The sequence below is a fragment of the Bos indicus genome, chromosome X (assembly GCF_029378745.1).
Source record: "Bos indicus isolate NIAB-ARS_2022 breed Sahiwal x Tharparkar chromosome X, NIAB-ARS_B.indTharparkar_mat_pri_1.0, whole genome shotgun sequence".
NCBI lineage: Eukaryota > Metazoa > Chordata > Mammalia > Artiodactyla > Bovidae > Bos > Bos indicus.
In genome coordinates this window covers 143,700,412-143,721,717 of record NC_091789.1, presented here as the reverse complement: position 1 = coordinate 143,721,717, position 21,306 = coordinate 143,700,412, and the positions used below count along the sequence as shown (strand labels likewise).

Below are 21,306 nucleotides of genomic sequence, written 5' to 3'. Positions count from 1 at the left end.
CAAATTCCTTACCATTGCTGATAAGGCTTGTGTGACCCTGAGTCTGATTATTCCTCCTACTCATGTAATACACTCTTTCTCAAGTTCTGTGCTCCAGCCACACTGCCATTCTCTCCCTTCCTACAGAGCACCATGATGTGGCTCCTCTCCAGCCTTCCATATTGTCCTTCTCTTTCCCCTCCTCGCACTTCATCTTTTATACACACTTAATTACTCATCATTCACTAGATCCCAACTTAAATCTTGCCTCCTCCAGGAACACCCCCACCACCCCACCAACCAAGCACCCAAGTTTACATCCGCACCTTCAGGTGCTGAATGAACTTGTTTGTGGTGCCCCATCCCTCCCAGCATCTTATCACTACTCTATCTACCTGTTTACTTTACAGGGCACTTTACCCTCACCCACGGCCACAATCTCTGTAAGAGATAATCTGTTTGGTTCATATCAGCAGCCCCCAAAGCTAGGATACTGTCTGGCATACAGTGTAAATGCTTGTCAAATGAATTAATTTATATGTGCGTGTTTATAAAACACCTGACAAATGTCCATGTATTAAGCCAAAGGGTTAAAAAAAATCAGCTTAGCAGGAAAGAGGAAAAATGACAATATATTGGAATCACCCTGGAAAATTCAGGATTTATGGTGGCTATCTATTCCTTAAGAGGGAGTTTCTCAAAGTGTGGTCCCTGGACCAGCAGCATGCCTGGGGAACTTGTTAGAGATGCAAATGCTCGGCACCTCCCCCTCATCAGAAACTCTGGGGGAAGGGTCCAACATGTGTGTTTAACAAGCCCTCCAGGGTCCACTCAAGTTTGAGAACCACTGCCTTAAATGCCCCTCCCCTGCAAAGCGCTTAAGTCATATTTGGAAGGAGGAGATGGTGTCTATTAAACATCCCTGCAAATCGAGACCCATATGATCTCCTTCTTCTTGATGCCATTCAAGTGAACCATCTAAACTAAAGACCGCCCCACACAGTCCATTACCAGAGGACTCAGCTGGAAAGGATTACAAGTGAGCAGCACTGTCAACATCTACAAACGGGGTCCAGGTGTGTGCATCTGGCACTCTTGGCTAGGAAATCACTGGATTACTTGCTTCATTTAGTTCTACATTTTAACAGTCTGACATTTTAAACTGCCTGGCTGGCTTTTTAATCAGATGGGCTCGTATCTGTACCTACCTTGGCGCGACCACTCGCTTTGTGGGAGAGTTGAATTAGCAAGGGTGTTAAGCCTCAGGTTTGGCCAAGAGGAGAGGAAGTGACACTTGAAATGTTTGGCTGATCCATACGTGACCTCAAGATGTGAGATCAAAGCTTCCAGGTGGAGGAGAAGAGTGAAGAGCCACAGAGAAATCACCCAGATCCTGCAGTGAGTATATGCTGACTCCTTTACCCAAGGAGGTCATATATTCTTAAAACCCTATCAAGTTCAGGGAGGGGGAAATTCTTGTATCTTGGATCAGATTCTGTTTTATCCATGATGGCCACCAACAAGAGCAATGGGACAGACCTTAGACACAGGAAGGAAAATAAGTCTTTAAATGGGATAAAAATAAAAATTGAAAAGCCAAAACAAACAAGGAGAGCAAAGGAAAGGAAGGAAAAAGAGTGAAAATTCTTCATGTTAACAGAATGACAAAAACAATGTGCCAGACACTGTGTAGAGGAAGAAAATAGAGAAAAGAAGAATAAAACTTTCATAACCTTAGTGCCAAAGGCTACCTACTTATTCCAGAGCGTCTTTGCCCAATAAGGAAGCCAGTAGCCACATGAAGCTATTTAAATTCAAATCAATTGAAATTAAATAAAATTTAACATTCAGTGCCTTAGGCACACAAGCCACATTTCCACTGTGAGGTAGCCACATGTGGCTAGCATAATGAACAGCGCAAATTAGAACACTCCTATCATGCTAGACAATTCTATTGAACAATGCTGCTCTACAACTTGCTCTAAGATTAAACTTCTAGGGATACCTAAATTCAGAAAACATGTAAAATCAAAGGTAAATGGCCAAGGAGGCAAGTAATTTTGTTTTGTTGATAAGTTAGAATTCTCCCTGAAATTCAGGGCAAACATAGCCTAATTTGTTTGTCTACACATCCCTCAAGCAAATACACGATGCAATTTAACACAACAAATGTGAACTTGAAGGCCTGCTTGGGCGAGGCACTGCCTTGGGTACCACTTAAAGAGTCAAGATGCACAGAATGTTGTTCTTATTCTCCGGGGTCATACTTGATGCAAAATGTAAGACCAGGACACTACTAGGAGATAAGAAAAATAGGTACATTAGGAGAAGTAGAAACTAAGCTGTGGGTCTCCAGCACTGCTAAACATATAATAGCCTTGCTAAACAAAATAAATGGATGCTCCAGTCTCATCTGAAGAGAGGAATATTACTTGGCTCTTGAAGGTGTCAGGAACATACCTTCTTCAGGGAAGCAGACACATGCAAGATGGCTTTTGAATATCAAGAGAGAAGACAGTATAGGAGAACAAGCATTCTATAGACCAAGAGATGGAGGATTTATAAACTTGCTTTGGCATGAAGGTCTGTGTTTTTGACCAAACCACTTCAGCATCTTAACAAGTTAATTATTGTCAAAAAATCCCATCATGATTTGTTTTTGAATCTTCCAAAGCAAAAAATAACAATTTGAATCCTTGAGGAGGAAAATGATCTCAGGAGTTGGTGAGATCTGAATGAAATTAACAGGGAAACAAGGTTCTGATGTCACCACAAGTATTCAGAGATCTTAAGCCAACCAAGAAGACAGTATGTCCTATCCTTTGGGGACAGATGAGTCATGTATTATACTTAAAGAAAGAAATAAAGTGAAGACACTCAGTGGTGTCAGACTCTTTGCAACCCCATGGACTATAGCCTACCAGGACCCTCCTTCCACCTGATTTTCCAGGCAAGAATACTGGAGTGGGTTGCCATTTCCTTCTCCAGGGGATCTTCCAGATCCAGGGATTGAACCCTGGTCTCCCGCATTGTAGGCAGATGCTTTACCATCTGAGCTACCAGGGAAGTCCCATTATACTTAACAAGCTATTAATTAATCTAGGGGGATCAGCAATCCTTAGGGGGAACTGCACACTTTTTTTTACATAGGGAGTAACTTTGGATTATTGGAGAAGGTGTTGGCACCCCACTCCAGTACTCTTGCCTGGAAAATCCCATGGACAGAGGAGCCTGGTAGGCTGCAGTCCACTGGGTCGCTAAGAGTCGGACACAACTGAGCGACTTCCCTTTCACTTTTCACTTTCATGCGTTGGAGAAGGAAATGGCAACCCACTCCAGTGTTGTTGCCTGGAGAATCCCAGGGATGGGGGAGCCTGGTGGGCTGCTGTCTATGGAGTCACACAGAGTCGGACACGACTGAAGTGACTTAGCAACTTAGCAACAACAACTTTGGATCATAGGAAAGCATTCCTGGGACTGCAATATTTAAAGCTTAGAGCAGCTGACAAAAATTATGCCCCAAGATGCTGTGCTGATCAGATGACAAAAACTCCTGAGCCTCTTAGTTGGGGAATAACTTTGTGACATTATCAATAGCATCTCCTGACTCATCCTGTGGCAATAATGGCTTTAACATCCTTTGGCTGATTGACTTGGGCCAATGAGATGTACACTTGCCCTGTGTTTGAGCAAAACTAGAGAAATCAGCATTAAGATTGTAGTTGACTTTGATAGCATCATAGCCAAAATCATATAAGTATTAAAGTTTTAACTTTTCCATCTCATCCTGGGTTCCGTTTCTCTTCTATTCCAGACTATTGCAAATGCATTCCTTTTTTCCTCTTTCTTTTCCTTCCTTTCTTCCTTCTTACTCCTTCCCATCTTTCTTCCTTCCCTTTTTATTTTTTAAACCTTGGAGATGATGCAGATTGCTCTTTCTTAACAGGATAAAGCAGGCAAAGAGCAAGAATGTCGATTCATTCAAGGCTGTCTTAACTTTCTTTGTCTGAACATAACCTGTCATCACCACCAGAATGCCTTCTTTAATGACAATTTCCTGTTGTACCAGATTCCAAGACTTTAATCCCTGTGAAGGGCCATGCAAATGTTAGATTTGTAAGTCATGTGCAGTTGTTCCAAGGAATTTTTATGGAGTTTCATTGGACACGCAGGTTAAAAATGCAATTTCTGGCTTTTATTAGACACTAAAAGTCTATGTTTCAACTAACTCAACAAAGAAAAAATTGGGGTGCAGTACATAGCAGATGGAAAGACCATCACCTAAGACTGTACTGGTTGCACACTGCTTAGCTCCAGGGAGAGTCATTCATGGTCATTGCAATGAATAGTGTCCCTGGGAATTGTACAGTGTACAACCTGCTCAACTGTTCATAAAAGCCTTGACAGGAAGCTTTCTAAAGAATTCATAAGTTATTTGTTCACTCAATTAAGTACTTATTGGGTGTTTATCATATGTAGGCTTTGTACTAGATCCTGGTGAGCAAAACTGATTAAATCTGTCTCCTCAGATAGATCTCATTTTATTAATATTACACTTTGCTTTATTGCACTTCACAGATAGTGGTTATTTTTTTATAAATAAGCTGAAGGTTTGTGACAACCCTGAATCATGCAAGTCTATAGGCACCATTTTTTCAACAGTATTTTCTCACTTTATGTCTCAGTGTCACATTTAGAAATTCATGTAATATTTCAAGTTTTTTTATTATTATTTTATTTGTTATGGTGATCTTTGAGTAGCAATGGTCTTTGATGTTATTATTGTGAAAAGATTACCACTTACTAAAGGCTCAGAAGATGGTTAGAATTTTTCATCAATAAAGCATTTTTTGAAGGTATGTACATTGTTTTTTTAGACATAATGCTATTGCACACTTAATAGACTATGGTATAATGTAGACCATATATGCACCATGAAAACAAAAAATTCATGATTTGTTTTATTGCAATATGTGCTTTACTGCAGTGGTCTGGAACCGAACCTGCAATATCTCTGAGGTATGCCTGTATCAGGAGAGTCAACTAATTAAGCAAGCACTAATGATTGAAGCTTAAATACTGAGATACAAGAAGAAATAATACATGGTGCTATGGAGCACAGAGGATGGAGTCCCTTTGGGAAGAGGCCAAGAGAGATTCCTAAACGAACTGATGGTCATTTCAAAATACTAGGAATGAAGCGGAATTAGACAGGTCAAGTGAGTAGACCAGTCAATCCTAAAGAAAATAAACCCTGAATATTCATTGGAAGGACTGATATTGAAGCTGAAGCTCCAATCCTTTGGCCACCTGATGCAAAGAGCCAACTCATTGGAAAAGACCCTGATGCTGGGAAAGATTGAGGGCAGGAGGAAAAGGGGGTGACAGAGGGTGAAGATGGTTGGATGGCATCACTGACTTTATGGAGTTTGAACAAACTCCAGGAGATAGTGAAGGACAGGGAAGCCTAGTGTGCTGCAGTCCATGGGGTCACAAAGTGTTGGACGTGACTGAGTGACTGAACAACAACAAAGTGAGTAGATACGGTTGGCTTGGGAAAGAAGCAGGAGATGCTGAGGAGAGAATGTTCCAGAAAGAATGCTGCTACTGCTGCTAAGTTACTTCAGTCATGTCCGACTCTGTGCGACCCCATAGACGGCAGCCCACCAGGCTCCCCCGTCCCTGGGATTCTCCAGGCAAGAACACTGGAGTGGGTTGCCATTTCCTTCTCCAATGCATGAAAGTGAAAAAGTGAAAGTGAAGTCACTCAGTCGTGTCCGACCCTCAGCGACCCCATGGACTGCAGCCCTCCAGGCTCCTCCGTCCATGGGATTTTCCAGGCAAGAGTACTGGAGTCGGGTGCCATTGCCTTCTCCAGAAAGAATATTATGCATGAAAAGCACAGAATGATGTGTGAGACACTGAGTCATCAGCTACTTCCTGCTGCCCTTCTTGTTGGAGCTGAGTGTACATGGCTCTCAGCTGAGCCATGGGACCTGCTTGGGGAAGATGTCATCTCTATGCAATCAGCCGGACAGCTGTGCTATCCCCTGCTTAGTGACACTTGTCTCTAATCTTATGCTTTGTTTCAAAGTAATTGGAGTATTTTATTCCCCAGTCAACTGTGGGAGCCCACTGAGAAAGGATATCTTAGCTCTCAATGTCCTGTAACTCTATCTCTGCATGTGGTAAGTGTCCAATAAATATTGACAGAAAAAAACTGAATCATAATCTAATCTATGGTAAATCAATGTGAGATAAGGACTGGAGGACTTTATTTTTCCTTTCCCCAAACTTTCAATTAAGTTAAACCAACACAGACATCTACCCGAGGCAGTCTCTGAGCCTGGTATTCCTGATTTCAGCTGTGCCATTAGTCAACACACAAAGAGCAGTTTCCTGATATTGTAAGATGACAGAAAAGGACGTTTAAACAAATAATGATATTTGCAGCAAAAGCCTCATGATCTCATGTTTTGATTCCAATTTTATAAACACTTGAAAGTAGCTTTATAGGTGTCCTGGGCTAATTCTAAGGGAGCGTATAGTTCTTGTGCAGTCATTGGAAAGAAAACACAGTATCCTGTTCCAATAAAAGTTTCAGACACAGCAGTAAATCAGGCTCGCCTTTCAGAATACAACATTGGGCCATTGGTTTGGGCATAACATTTGGTAATATCATTGAGACACTGAAGGCAATCGTCATAACCCACATATATCCCCAGTTCCAAGGGTAGCTTTATACTGAAGCCAGAACATGACGTTGGCATGTGGTTTTTACTTGGTATGGAGAAGACCATAGAGACAGCCTGAAATCCATTAACAAGATTAGTTTTTGCCTTGACACTAGGGGAGTAGCTTTTCTGAAAGCTTATAAAATATTTTCAGATCTTCACTAGTAAGGGTGCAATAACAGTGAGAGAAAGTTCTAATTCATTTCATGCAGCTTAGCACTTTTTTAAACATGTTAAACTGCAAATATGTGCACTGACTGAACTCAATTGCATCGTTCCTTTCTCTTGCCAGTGACAACGTTCAATCACAGTGAAGGTAAGGATCTAAAAAGTGGGTTCTCACAACGTGGCTTGTATTTTCAGCTTGCATTTCAATTAGATTTTACTTCTAATTTTCTCCTGGTTTTTGGACTACTTTGATTTCTCACAAGATCTGATTCCAAAATAGCTATGTCAAATTTGATCATCCATGACAGTGGTAAAAGTTACAGAAATATTGACTTCCAGATTTCTTTGGAGAACAAATTGAGATTTAATGCTGCCAATAACCCATATTTCTTGGGAGAAATATGCTAAAATCTTTGATTTCATCTGTAGGGATACTCAATAAAAATGAATAAAGTTATTCATTTAAAAGCCTCTCATTTACTGTATATCCTCATTACATTCTAATGATCTCGGATTACACTGGGCTATTTCAGCACTTAATTTTTCATGGTTTCTTGGGACTTTTGAACTAAGCAAATACACTCTTTAGGTGCAAATAATTGATATGTTACAGCATACATATAAATAGCTTTACAACTAGCATCTTCCCACATTTGCTTGCACATAGCTGCCCAGCGAATTTTTTTGAAAGAATGAATAATTCTATAAATATTTCTCCATATCAATCAGCCAAAATATGTGACTTGGATAATGTTCAAACAACATACTTCCAATTGCAAAATGCATTGGTTCTTTGGTCTATGTTCTCTCACAGGCCAGCTCCCAAAAACAGCCAGTAAAGTGACTATGCCAGCGTCAACTCCATGGGTGGCCCCATTCTTCAGGCCACATGAGTGTTTACCTTGTTCCGCTGGACCCTGCGTAGCCCTATCCTTCCCTAGGGCTTAGCTCTCAGGATTCCTACAGAAATCTTTCTCCAGAGACTTCCTTGGTGGTCCAGTGGCTAAGACTCCATGCTCCCAATTCAGGGGGCCCAGGTTTGACTCCTAATCAGGGACGTAGATCCCACATGTCACAACCAAGAGTTCACATGCTGCAAATAAAGATCTTACATGCCACAACTAAAAGATCCCACATGATGCAACTAAGACCTGGCTCAGCCAAATAAATATTAAAAGAAATCCTCCTCCATAACTGAACATTCAGTCCTTTGCTAGTGTCTAGAGCCAATCTCTCTCTTCGCTGGAAGGATTTAAGGAACTCTTTTTAATATCCAGAACATATCTTCATACTCTCTTGGAGTTCTTATAACTGAATGTCTGTTTTGTCCCCAGGATGATCGGCTCACTTGTGGCCTCCCACTCACCTCTGGGGCTCAGTCTGTATCTTAGTAATTGCAACTTGGACAGAGAAGCCTGTTGGGCTACAGTGCATAGGGTCACAAAGAGTCGGACCTGACTGAATCACTAACACTTTGACTTCACTTTCAGCATCCGTAGGAATGTACTGTCTTCATTATTTCTAGGAACCTTACAGCAGTGGAGGACTGTATTCTCTTGCTCCCCCATCAGCTCTGGGAGGAACCCTCCTGCAATCTCCTGCCTGCTTGCTCCTGATATTTCTGAATATCCCCTCTGGCTCCTGAAATGCCTGCCAATGTGCCCCTTCTACTTGTCAGAGACCCCACTTGGTCTCTTAACCCCTGTTTCCTGTAGGGACGATGGCTGGGTAGTATGATCTACTTGTGTGTTAGCTCACATCCTCTGAGAAGCGAGTGCTGTGAGATAGGATGAAGTGCCCAAGGATTTCATTAGGGGGCAAGCCTCCTGGAGTTGGTAATGGACAGGGAGGCCTGGCGTGCTGCAGTCCATGGAGTTGCAAAGAGTCGGACACGACTGAATGACTGAACTGAACTGGACTGCGTGAGAGGAAGTGGAGGAGGACAGGAGAGCATGCAGACTGTGATGTACAGGGACTTCCAGTGAAGGAGAGAAGAGGAGAAGACACAAGCCCCGAGTCTGCCCTTCAACCTGAGGAAGAGCTGTCAGGGCACCTCAACTAAAGTCACCCATCAAAGGAGTACCGTGTCTTTGGGGAAGGGGCTTCAGTGCATGTCCCACGATGGACAGAAGGGGGCAGAACCTAGGGCCCTTGGTCAGTTATCCACCCCACAGTCACAGGCCAGCCAGGTGCATGCTCCGAGCCTTCATCACCTGCCAGACTGGACTTTGTTCAAACACTTGAAGTCAGCTCTGTACCCTAGGAGCTGACCTCACTCTGGCCAGCACTCTGTTTAATGTCCAGGACCCAGCCTCCACCAGCCTGCTCACAGCTTATCACAGGTAGCACTTTCATGTGTCAATTCCCTCCTGGCATTTCTCAGGTTTGCTTCTCAAATCCAAATTAAAAAATAATAGAGTTGAGACATCGAGAAAATAAGAAAAGGTGTTATAACTCTCCTCCAAGAATTAAGACAGAACAAAGATGCTGGTTCAATGATTCCTGGGCCACGGAGGTCCCCTGGAGAAGGGAATGGCAACCCAATCAAGAATTCTTGCCTGGAGAATCCCATGGACAAAGGAGACTTGCAGGCTATAGTCTATAGGGCTGCAAAGAGCCAGACATGACTGAAGCGACTTAGCATAGCCAATATAGAGACATAACTGGTTTGATGGAAGTCATTGACACCAAGTCAAAAGAGTAGGAAACTCTGATGCATGGAGTCAGAGAACAAGGTCAGTGTTTCTGGAACTGGGACAGGAGCCCAGAAAAGAGGTCACCATCTAGTCAGTCAGCTTTGCTTGCTCCTGTTGCCATGATATACATGTGTGACTTCCCTGGTGGCTTAGACAGTAAAGCATCTGTCTACAATGCGGAAGACCTGGGTTCTAGCCCTGGGTTGGGAAGATCCCCTGGAGAAGGAAATGGCAATCCACTCCAGTACTATTGCCTGGAAAATCCCATGGACAGAGGAGCCTGGTAGGCTACAGTCTATGTGGTCGCAAAGAGTAGGACACGACTGAGTGACTTCGCTTTCACCTTTCACTTTCTTTGCAGATAAGATAAATGTCAATAACTTTCTATGCATAGTATACTTTATACAAATCCTATCATTGGTATTCAAACAAAAGTTTTTGAAGCAAAAGTAAGTTCTTCAATTGTCAATTTCCATGTGTAACTCTGGACAGTGTTGTTAATCTTATAAGCACATCTGAACATAAGTTTATTCAGATACTACCCAAAAACACTTGCGAGCATTTCCCAGTGTTTAAATATTTCTTATATGCCACAATTCTTTGTAGATAATGCTAAAGCAAAAATTCCTTATTAAACAATTTTTGACAGCCATAATAATTACTAAAGAGCATAAAGGATGTTGGATGTTCCATTTTAGCAACAAAGCATAATAGAGAATGACTTATCAAAGTCCTCAGAATTCTCATTTCTCATTCTGAGTCCTAAAGAATGGAAACACCAAGACAGCAAACATGGGAATCCTCCAGGAATGAGGAGAGAAACAATGATGACTAAAATGAGCCTTCACCAGTCAGAATTCAACCCTCTTAGCCAAGCAGAACTTTAATCTCACTGCTCTGTGAACCTAATTTAACTGTTCCTTCACAATAAGGAAAATTATTGTATCACACAGGCTTCAATGGGGCTTCCCAGGTGGCACTAGAGGTGAAGAATTTGCCTGCCAATGCAGGAAACATAAGAGATGTGGGTTCGATCCCAGAATCAGAAAGATCCCCTGGAGAAAGAAATGGCAACCCACTCCAGTATTCTTGCCTGGAGAATCTCATGGACAGAGGAGCCTGGCGGGCTACAGTCCACAGGCTCACAGAGTCAGACTATGACTAAGTGTACACACATGGACACAGGCTTCAATTGTGAATCTTTCCATTTTAGAAAAATATAATACAGTTTTCTTGTAAATTATTCACCCTCTAGAAAGCTTGGCAACCACATAACTACAATGGAAAGAGAAATGATAACTTAAGAAAAAAAAGCACACCCTTTTATCTATGATACTGCTGCAGATGGGTTCATGTGCTTGATCTTCAGTGAGTGTATCATATCCCTAAAGAGCTATTCCTGATTCTATTTTAGCATCTTGGTTTTATTGGAATGCCATGACAAAATATCATAAACTTCGGGTGGTGGGGTTTCAACAACTATGAGATCTACTTCACATAGTTTCAGAGGCTGGCAATTGCAACATCAAGGTGTTGTGAATTCCATTCCTGAGGAAGCCTCTCTTCCTGGCTTTCATCTTGCTGGGTCCCCACATGGCAGACAGCAAGCTCTCTGGTGTCTCTCGTTTCAAGAGCACTTTTCTTTTTTTTTTTTTTATTTTATTTATTATTTTTTTTAATTTAATAATTTTAAAACATGTGTTCCCCATCCTGAACCCTCCTCCCCCCTCCCTCCCCACACCATCCCTCTGGGTCATCCCAGTGCACCAGCCCCAAGCATCCAGCATCGTGCATTGAACCTGGACTGGCATCTCGCTTCATACATGATACTTCACATGTTTCAATGCCATTCTCCCAAATCTTCCCACCCTCTCCCTCTCCCACAGAGTCCACAAGCCTGTTCTATACATCAGTGTCTCTTTTGCTGTCTCGTATACAGGGTTATCGTTACCATCTTTCTAAATTCCATATACATGTGTTAGTATACTGTATTGGTGTTTTTCCTTCTGGCTCACTTCACTCTGTATAATAGGCTCCAGTTTCATCCACCTCATTGGAACTGATTCAAATGTATTCTTTTTAATGGCTGAGTAATACTCCATTGTGTATATGTACCACAGCTTTCTTATCCATTCATCTGCTGATGGACATCTAGGTTGCTTCCATGTCCTGGCTATTATAAACAGTGCTGCGATGAACATTGGGGTACACGTGTCTCTTTCCCTTCTGGTTTCCTCAGTGTGTATGCCCAGCAGTGGGATTGCTGGATCATAAGGCAGTTCTATTTCCAGTTTTTTAAGGAATCTCCACACTGTTCTCCATAGTGGCTGTACTAGTTTGCATTCCCACCAACAGTGTAAGAGGGTTCCCCTTTCTCCACACCCTCTCCAGCATTTATTATTTGTAGACTTTTGGGTCGCAGCCATTCTGACTGGTGTGAAATGATATCTCACAATGGTTTTGATTTGCATTTCTCTGATAATGAGTGACGTTGAGCATCTTTTCATGTGTTTGTTAGCCATCTGTATGTCTTCTTTGGAGAAATGTCTATTTAGATCTTTGGCCCATTTTTTGATTGGGTCATTTTCAAGAGCACTTTTCTATCATGAAGACCCACCCCCAAGACCTCATCTAATGCTCATCATTTCCCATCTGAAATACAATCACAGTAGGGGTGAGGGTTTGACATATTAATTTGTGGGGGTTGGGGGGGCATTCAGTCCATAACATCCAACATGGCTGACCAAGACCACCACCAGATCATAAAAAAAAGAAGAGTCCAATCCTGGAGGGATGACTGGGCAGTTCTCACGCAGTCCTTTTCCTTGGTGCTCCTGACTCCCCTGTGGACACTGGTTCCTTAGTGTCCTCCTCTCTGGGATCTGGGCAGGGAGTGAGAGGGCACTGCCCTCCCATGTACTGAGGGCAGCCCATAAGTAAGGGTTCACAAATATCAGCAACTTCCATCCTCCCAACATCCCTAGTGGGAGCCCTCCTCCATTTGACAGACAAGCGACATCTGAGGTTCAAACAGTTTCAGTAATTCACAGGCCCATGTCACAAAAATGGTAAGGACTGGACCTAGTTTTTTAAAGATACACCACACACTACAAAATTCACCCCTTTAAACCGTACAGTTCAGTGTTTTTTAGTATATTCACAAGGTTGCACAACCATCACTACTATCAAATTCCAGAACATTTCCTCATCCCCTCAAAAAATTCCAGATACAGTAGCAGTCATTCCTCATTCCTCCCTTCCCTCAGCCCCTGGAAACTGCTAATCTGCTTTGTGTCTCTATGGGAATACCTATTTTGAACATTTCACAGAAATGGAGTCATACACTATGTGGTCTTTTGTGCCTGGAAATCAACCCTGAATATTCACTGAAAGGACTGATGCTGAAGCTGAAGCTCCAACACTTTCGCCATCTGATGTGAAGAGCCGACTCATTGGAAAAGACTCTGATGCTGGGACAGATTGAAGGCAAGAGGAGAAGGGGGTGACAGAGGATGAAACGGTTGGATGGCATCACTGATTCAATGGACATAAGTTTGAGCAAACTCCAGGAGATGGTGAAGGGCAGGGAAGCCTGGCGTGCTGCAGTCCATGGAGGTCACAGAGTCAGACATGACATAGCAACTCAACAACAATGAATGATGGACATATTTCATGTTTCTTTTCTGCTCTGAGGATGCTCTCATAATGAACTGGCCATGATGCCATCACCCTGAACCTGGGAGGAGGTTTGAAAGGTTGAAAAGTTTGCTACACATTCACCAGCACAGTGCAGCCTGGGTTGCTGCCTCTTCCCACCCACCAAACCAGATCAGTTTCAAAACTGTCTCTTTCTCAGTAGCCTCTGGTTTGATTTAATTTACTGCACTTGGAATTTGATAAGTTCCTGGCCAGCTTTCACATTCTTTTGCATCCTTGTAATTCACATATTATCTTTCAGCTTTCAGTTCTTCGAATCTTCAAGTTACTCCTGGAGAAAAGCTGCTTTACCATTTTATCTGGTTGCTGCTGCTGCTGCTGCTAAGTCGCTTCAGTCGTGTCCAACTCTGTGCGACCCCATAGACGGCAGCCCACCAGCCTCCCCCGTCCCTGGGATTCTCCAGGCAAGAACACTGGAGTGGGTTGCCATTTCCTTCTCCAATGCATCAAAGTGAAAAGTGAAAGTGAAGTCGCTCAGTCATTAATGCCTAAAAAACTAAGTCAAACACAGGGATGTATCATTACCCAGAAATGTCACTCTGGTCCGGACGCTCTTCAGAGTCTGACGTTTGGGGAGGTCTGTCCACAGGTCCCATTAGGGATCCACAAATGGAAAAGAATGCCCCCATCCATCAGGAGCTCATGTTTTTGTGGCAAGAATAGACAACAGCCAGTCACAAAACAATACAAGCATTCTGGCAGGTAGGTAAGTGCCCAAGCCCATGGTTGCAGCACCCTGCACAGACTGGGGATGCCGTGAAAGTTTTAAAACTGGAGGTTGTAGGGACTTCCCTGGTTGTCCAATGGCTAAGACTCCTTGCTCCCAAATGCAGGGGCCCAGGTTTGATCTCTGGTCAGGGAACTAGATCCCACATATGGCAATCAAGAATTCACATGCTGCAACTGAAGATCCCACATGCCACAAGTGAAAAAGACCCTGCATGCTGCAACTAAAGACCTGGTGTAGCCAGACAAGCAAACAAATAAATATGTTGAAAAAACCTGGAGGTTGTAGAAAATGGTAAATAAGTGGGATGACCATGTTCCAGGAGGCAGGCAGGCATCCCCCAAACATCTGCCATGAGAGTGGATTGATTCAAGCATAGATTTGGGGCCAGAGGGCAAAGAGACATAAAAATGGTGAATCCTTAGTCTTAATGCACACCAGGCAGAGTTCTTCCTGTTTACTAACTCCTAGTAATCCTCATAGCAGCTGGAGAAGGGAAAGGCTACCCATTCCAGTATTCTGGCCTGGAGAATTCCATGGACTGTATACTCCATGGGGTCACAGAGTCAGACACGACTGAGTGACTTTCACAGCAGAGGGTGGTCACAGTGTCCAATAAGGGAGGCAACTATGATTTAAACCCAGGTAGGTTGGGTCAGAGTCCACAGTCTAAAGGCTGCCAACAAAGGTCCATCTAGTCAAAGCTGTTTTTCCAGTAGTCATGTATGGATGTGAGAGTTGGACTATAAAGCAAGCTGAGCACTGAAGAATTGATGCTTTTGAATTGTGGTGTTGGAGAAGACTCTTGAGAGTCCTTTGGACTGTAAGGAGATCCAGCCAGTCCATCCTAAAGGAAATCAGTCCTGAATATTCATTGGAAGGACTGATGCTGAAGCTGAAACTCCAATACTTTGGCCACCTTATGCAAAGAACTGACTCATTGGAAAAGACCCTGATGCTGGGAAAGATTGAAGGTGGGAGGAGAAGGGGACGACAGAGGACGAGATGGCTGGATGGCATCACTGACTCAGTGGACATGAGTTTGAGTAAACTCTGGGAGTTGGTGATGGTCAGGGAGGGCTGGCATGCTGCAGTTCATGGGGTCGCAAAGAGTCAGACATGACTGAGCGACTGAACTGAACTGATGGTGAGAGACCATGTGGCAAATTTTAAATGACTTGACCAGTTCATCCCATTCATTCTTACATTATTCATTCAACACATATGCCCAGAATGCTGTCAGTATATGCCAGGCATGATGATAGGCTTGAGGACAAAAGGGCCAAGGCCCTTGAATTCTACCCTTAAAGCAACAGTGAAGGCAGAGCAATGGGCAGGCTGCCATTTCGTTAAGATGGAAATAGAGTAAGAATAAGACATTGCCTTCTGGGTGCTGGAGTCTAACAGGAGGAAATGCTATGAAACAGGACATACTCCAGCAAATAACTTCAGTCAAAATCAGGTACAGAAATTCGGGCTCAGCATCAGATGTAATAACCATGGAGTAGCAAACAGCTACCCACTCCAGTACTCTTGCTTAGAAAATTCCATTAACAGAGGAGCCTAGCTGGCTACAGTCCATGGGGTTGAAAAGAGTTGGACATGACTGAGCACGCATGTGTTGTTAGACCTAATAAAGGTACATCTCATCATGTATACGTGGATAAAAACTAGTGAAGAACATACTGTCACACGTGAAAGAGAAGGAATACTGTCCACAGACCACGGATGCCAATGGAAAGGGGAGCCAATTTGGTATAAAGGTGACACGGAGCACAGGGCAGGCTTGCTGGGCTAGTGAGTGGCACCTGAGGTACCATGAACATGGCTTGGGTCTCAACCCCAATCCATCATGGCTTCTCTTGGAACATTTAAGGACGTGGCCAGCACATATTAGCATATTAGCATTTGCAGGCAAGTCTTCAAAATCTCTCTGGCTGACAGAGAGGAACACTGACCTAAAGGAGGGAGTTCTGAATTCTTCTGGAAACACGCCCAATTAGAATACTCTGGTCTCAAGCGATAACGACTTCCGCAGACTGGGCACAAAACGTAGCATCTTGGCAACTCCCAACAGGCTAACCTGTTCCGTCATGAACCCCCCTCTCACTGCCCCTGCCTCCTCCAGAACTTCAAAGTGACAGGAGACGGCAAACTACTGGGTTCAGAAAGTTTTCCTCTAAAACTCCTTCTTGAACCAAAGCAGGGACAACACTTTGGGAAAGCTCTTTCCCAAACAGATTTTTCTGCTTGACCAAAGGTATAATTTTTCCTCCAGGAAGTTAAGGCACCTCATGCTGGTGTAATTGAGTTTCCCTGGGAAGAAGCCGCTGCCCCCTGGGTGGTCACTGCTGCTGAAAAATTAAACACAGATGTTTGGCGGGTCGCCTCCCCATGCATCCTGCTCTTTGTGTTTTTCCTCTTAAAGAGATGGGAGTGGGTTGAGGATGTCCCTAAAGCTAGCCCTCTGCACTCAGCAACAATATGTCCATGCAGTTGGCCGTGATACAAACCTCTGAAATGAATCAATCATCCAGTGACTCCAGTCACCTCCCATATTGTTGAGCCCTCCTCGCAGCCACTGTCCTAGAAACGGACACAGCAGTTGTATCCCTTCTTATCTGAGGGATGAGCATGGGAAAACTCACATTTGTGAAATGTGTATTGTTTAGAAAAGCTGTGTTCTTATTTTAGAAACAACTGTCGATGATTTTAACCTTTCAAATGAAGGTAAAAAGGGCAATGGTTTTCCCAGGGGGCTCAGTGGTAAGGAACCCGCCTACCAATGCCAAAGACGCAGGTTCAGTCCCTGAATGTGGAACATCCCCTGGAGGAGGAACTGGCAGCCCACTCCAGTATTCTTGCCTGGGAGATCCCATGCACAGAGGAGCCTGGCAGGCCACAGTCTATGGAGTGGCAAAGAGTCAGACACGACTTAGGGACTCAACAACAAGAGTGCAATGGTTGCCTTCCTAATATGGTGCTATTGGGTGAGGGTGATGGATATTATTTTGCTAGTTCATTCACCTAATAGTAGTTTCTGAGAAATTATAAGTGGGGAAAGGAATAAAAGTTTAAGCTACTTTTAAAACTCATCTTTACAAAATCACTGCAGATGGTGATTGCAGCCATGAAATTAAGACGCTTACTCCTTGGAAGGAAAGTTATCACCAACCTAGACAGCATACTGAAAAGCAGAGACATTACTTTGTCAACAAAGGTCCGTCTAGTCAAGGCTATGGTTTTTCCAGTGGTCATGTATGGATGTAAGAGTTGGACTATAAAGAAAGCTGAGCGCTGAAGAATTGATGCTTTTGAACTGTGGTGTTAGAGAACACTCTTGAGAGTCCCTTGGACTGCAAGGAGATCCAACCAGTTCATCTGAAAGGAAATCTTTCCTGAATATTCATTGGAAGGACTGATGCTGAAGCTGAAACTCCAATACTTCGGCCACCTGATGTGAAGAGCTGACTCACTTGCAAAGACCCTGATGCTGGGAAAGATTGAGGGCAGGAGGAGAAGGGGATGACAGAGGATGAGATGGTTGGATGGCATCACTGACTCAATGGACATGGGTTTGGGTAGATTTTGGGAGTTGGTGATGGACAGGGAGGCCTGGTGTGCTGCGGTTCATGGGGTCGCAAAGAGTCAGACACGACTGAGCGACTGAAGTGAACTGAACTTATAAATATCCTACTGTCTCTTCTATTTAAAAAAATGCACTCCAATCCCCCTCCAGCTACTCTGCTCTTTATTTCCTATCATTGATAACACAACTCCTTTAAAGAACTGAGTGAACATTGATCCTGATTTCTCTTTTCCTACACATTCTTTGTGACTTCAATTTCTTTATCTCACAGCAAAAGCTATCCATTTGAAAACCTTCCAGACACACAACAAGTAGGCTGTGCTTCGAGGCTGAATCTCATGTTCTTTCCAATCCTCTACTCTCTCATTTGAGGACCGTGTTCTAATTAGGCTTAGGCATTAGTTCAAGGAGAATTTCTTTTTCGTTCACAGCTACACTCTCCTATGGTGGGTCCTTCAATCAGCCAATAAAACCACAATGAAAACACTGTCTACCACTTCATTCTGCAGTGCAAATACTAATCTATTGTCAGCTATATTCAGTCAGCAGTATTTTCTAGTACCAACAAGTCTGTCCAAACCTGATACAATGCCCCAGAAAGCAACATGATATACAATTAAAATACTGTGTTTCCACTCTTCTTAGTCAGGGCCAGTAAACAGAGTGTGTTTCCATGTGTGTGCTATGTACACTTGAAGTATACAAATGCTACTCAGTCATCTTGCATTTCTACAACTGTGCTCACTGAACGTGTTTCTTCCCTAAGTGATAATAGGAGACGAGGGTGATGGATTGGTTTGCAAGTGTATTCACCCTCCAATGGTAAACCCTGCCAGCAACTTTTGAGTACTTACGGGGAGTAAGTCAAAGTTTTAAAATCACCTTCAAAACATGTAGTTATTTCTCCCATCCCTCAATCCTTCTCCAGATACTGCCCATTTCCTGATTTCCCTTTATAAGGAGTCCTTCCAAGTGTTACGACTATTTCTGGTTTCCAATTTCCTGCTCACGTGAATTCCCATTTTGTGAATTTCTTCTGATTAAGCTTTGCAGCCGCCACTCACCGATGTTGTTCTACTGAGAGGTCACTAGTTACTTCCACATTAGTAAGCCCAGTCTCAATTCTCAGTCCTCCTCATTTGGGGCTCATTAGTAGCATTTTCCAAGCTTGTTGTGTTTGGACATGTAATATATCCAAATTGGAACTCAGAATACTCTCCCTGACCTGCCATTTGCTGCCATTCCTGCTCCTAGTCTTTTAATATCAGTTAATGACAACTCCATCTTTATGGTTTGGCCAAAGAGCTTAGAGATACCTTTGACTGTCCCATACTCACATTTGATTCTTCAGCAAATTGTATCACCTGTTCTCATCACCTCTACCCTGACCACCTAGGTCCAAATTACCCGGTCCAATCTCTTCTAGATTATTACAGTGGTCCCCTGGCTGGTTTCTCAGCTTCTGGAAAAACTGGATTTATATATACATATTCTTTAAATATAATATTTGTGCTCTGCTGTGCTGTGCTTGGTCACTCAGTCATGTTCAACTTTTTAGGATCCCATGGACTGTAGCCCACCAGGCTCTTCTGTCCATGGGGATTCTCCAGGCAAGAATACTGGAGTGGGTTGCCATGCACTCTTCCAGGGGATCTTCCCAACCCAGAGATTGAACCCAGGTTTCCCACATTGCAGGTGGATTCTTTACCATCTGAGCCACCGGGGAAGCCCAAATATATATATACATATATATATATATATATACACACACACACACAATATATATATAAAATATTCTATATTATATACAGTATATATTATATAAATATACATTTATATGTATTTTTTATATATTTTATGTTTATTATACATAAACATCAACTCCTCGGGATTCTCCCTTTGTTGATATTTGCACAAACTGTTCATCTGAATCTGATTATAAAAAAGTTGGGGGGAAAAAAAGAGTGAAAGCAGCACTGTATATACAATAGTCACTCAAAAAAAAACGTTTTGTGTGGGCAAAAGCATTATGACCTTCAAGGAGACGTATAAGTCTATCTATTATCATCTGGTGAGAACATTCTCCACTGAAATAAGAATGGAAGAAATGCCTTGATTTATTCATTTTAAAATGTTCTTGTATTCTGGTTTTATTTTCCTTGCTTCCAACTCTTTGGGAAAAAAAAAAAAAAAAACATCAATATAAATTAAGTTCTTCAGTCTACTCCCAGGGAAAGGAACAAGTTCTTCTTTGTGCAATTTTGAGAGTCATCTCCCTTCATCCATTTTAATATATGAACTAACTCCTGATTCCCTGGCCAGCTTCTATTCCATGTGTATGAATTAGCTCCATGTTGCCTAAGATTTTCAAAGGGCAGTAAAGTAACTCCACTGAATCCCATTCACAAACAGAGGAATTTAAGAAAGTACTGAGAGCATCAAAAACTTCAAGCAAGGTACAATGAGCATCAAACTATTCTACTTGTCCAATGTATAATTGTGCCACTATTTTCAAGAAAACAAAATTTGTGATGTAATACCATTGTCAACTTATCTTGCTCTAAAGCTGTGGTTTTCAACTGGGGGCAGTTCTCGCCCCTTCCCTAGGACATTTGGCAACCTGTGGAAAACACCTTTGGTGGCCTCAATGAGGAGGTGTGTGTGGGGGTGCTCCTGGCAGCTAATGTAGAGAGCCCAAGGATGCTTCTGAACATCCGGTAATGCACAAGACAACCCTCACAACAAAGAATAACCTTGCCTCACATTCCAAGAGTGTCAAGTTTGAAACACTCTCATTTCCATTTAAAACATTTATAATCCCATGGGACTATGGAGTAAATATCCAATTAAAATAGATTTAAATTTTATGAGCAGAATTTTGGTTTTCAGACTTCTGGTGCATCTCATTGAAGACACAGCTTTGACAATTTCATGCCTATGTAAGTCACCCGTGTAGCACTAAACCAGCTTCTGGAAATTCTCAGAGCAAAGTTCAGTAGCAACTAATTTCCTGAAACACAGATCTGGCACCAAACTGATACTCCAGAGATGAATACCAAAGAATGAAGCCAAGTGCACTGCACATAGTAGGTGCTGACAATAAGTATCCAGTGATTTACTGATGCATTCAGAATGTGTTTACAGTTCAAGTTTCTGGATGGTTTGCTGATACCTACATTTATCAACCCGATATAGTATTCAAATCCACAAATTTCTATAAATGAAGGTCGTGTATGATGATTTAGGAACATTTTAATCCAAAACGCTCAAATCAATCTTTATTTCAAGTATAAGCATATGTGTAGGTTTTGGTATAACTGTGTAACCACTGGGGACATCTTAAATTGGAAATCCCACATGTATTGTATTCTCTACTTTTAGGGGCTAACTACAACATTGTTAGTTACCAGAATCATTGAAGGACTAATGATCTAGTGGAGCCACACCTCTCTTACTACAAATGAAGAAAGAGAAGCTTCCAGAGCTTAGAAGACTTTTTCAAAGCCTTCTAACTGACAGTGCTGGTTAGTCACCAATCATGGACGAAAGCTCTGGTCCTCTCTTGGAGTATTCTGGGATTTTCCCAATAGACTAATTTTTATTTGCTTGTTTAGACTCAAACTTTCTAGAACAACTGTATCAATTTGTGTCATCTAGTTCACCGTGAGTCTATAAACTTGATATAAGTCCCTAAAT

General features: G+C 42.6%; 1 long non-coding RNA gene across 1 annotated transcript in view; it reads right to left on the bottom strand.

The window, feature by feature from the left end:
- Positions 1–21,306, bottom strand: part of LOC139181098 (uncharacterized) — a 282,297-nt gene that overhangs the window by 67,793 nt on the left and 193,198 nt on the right. The window lies entirely within an intron of this gene.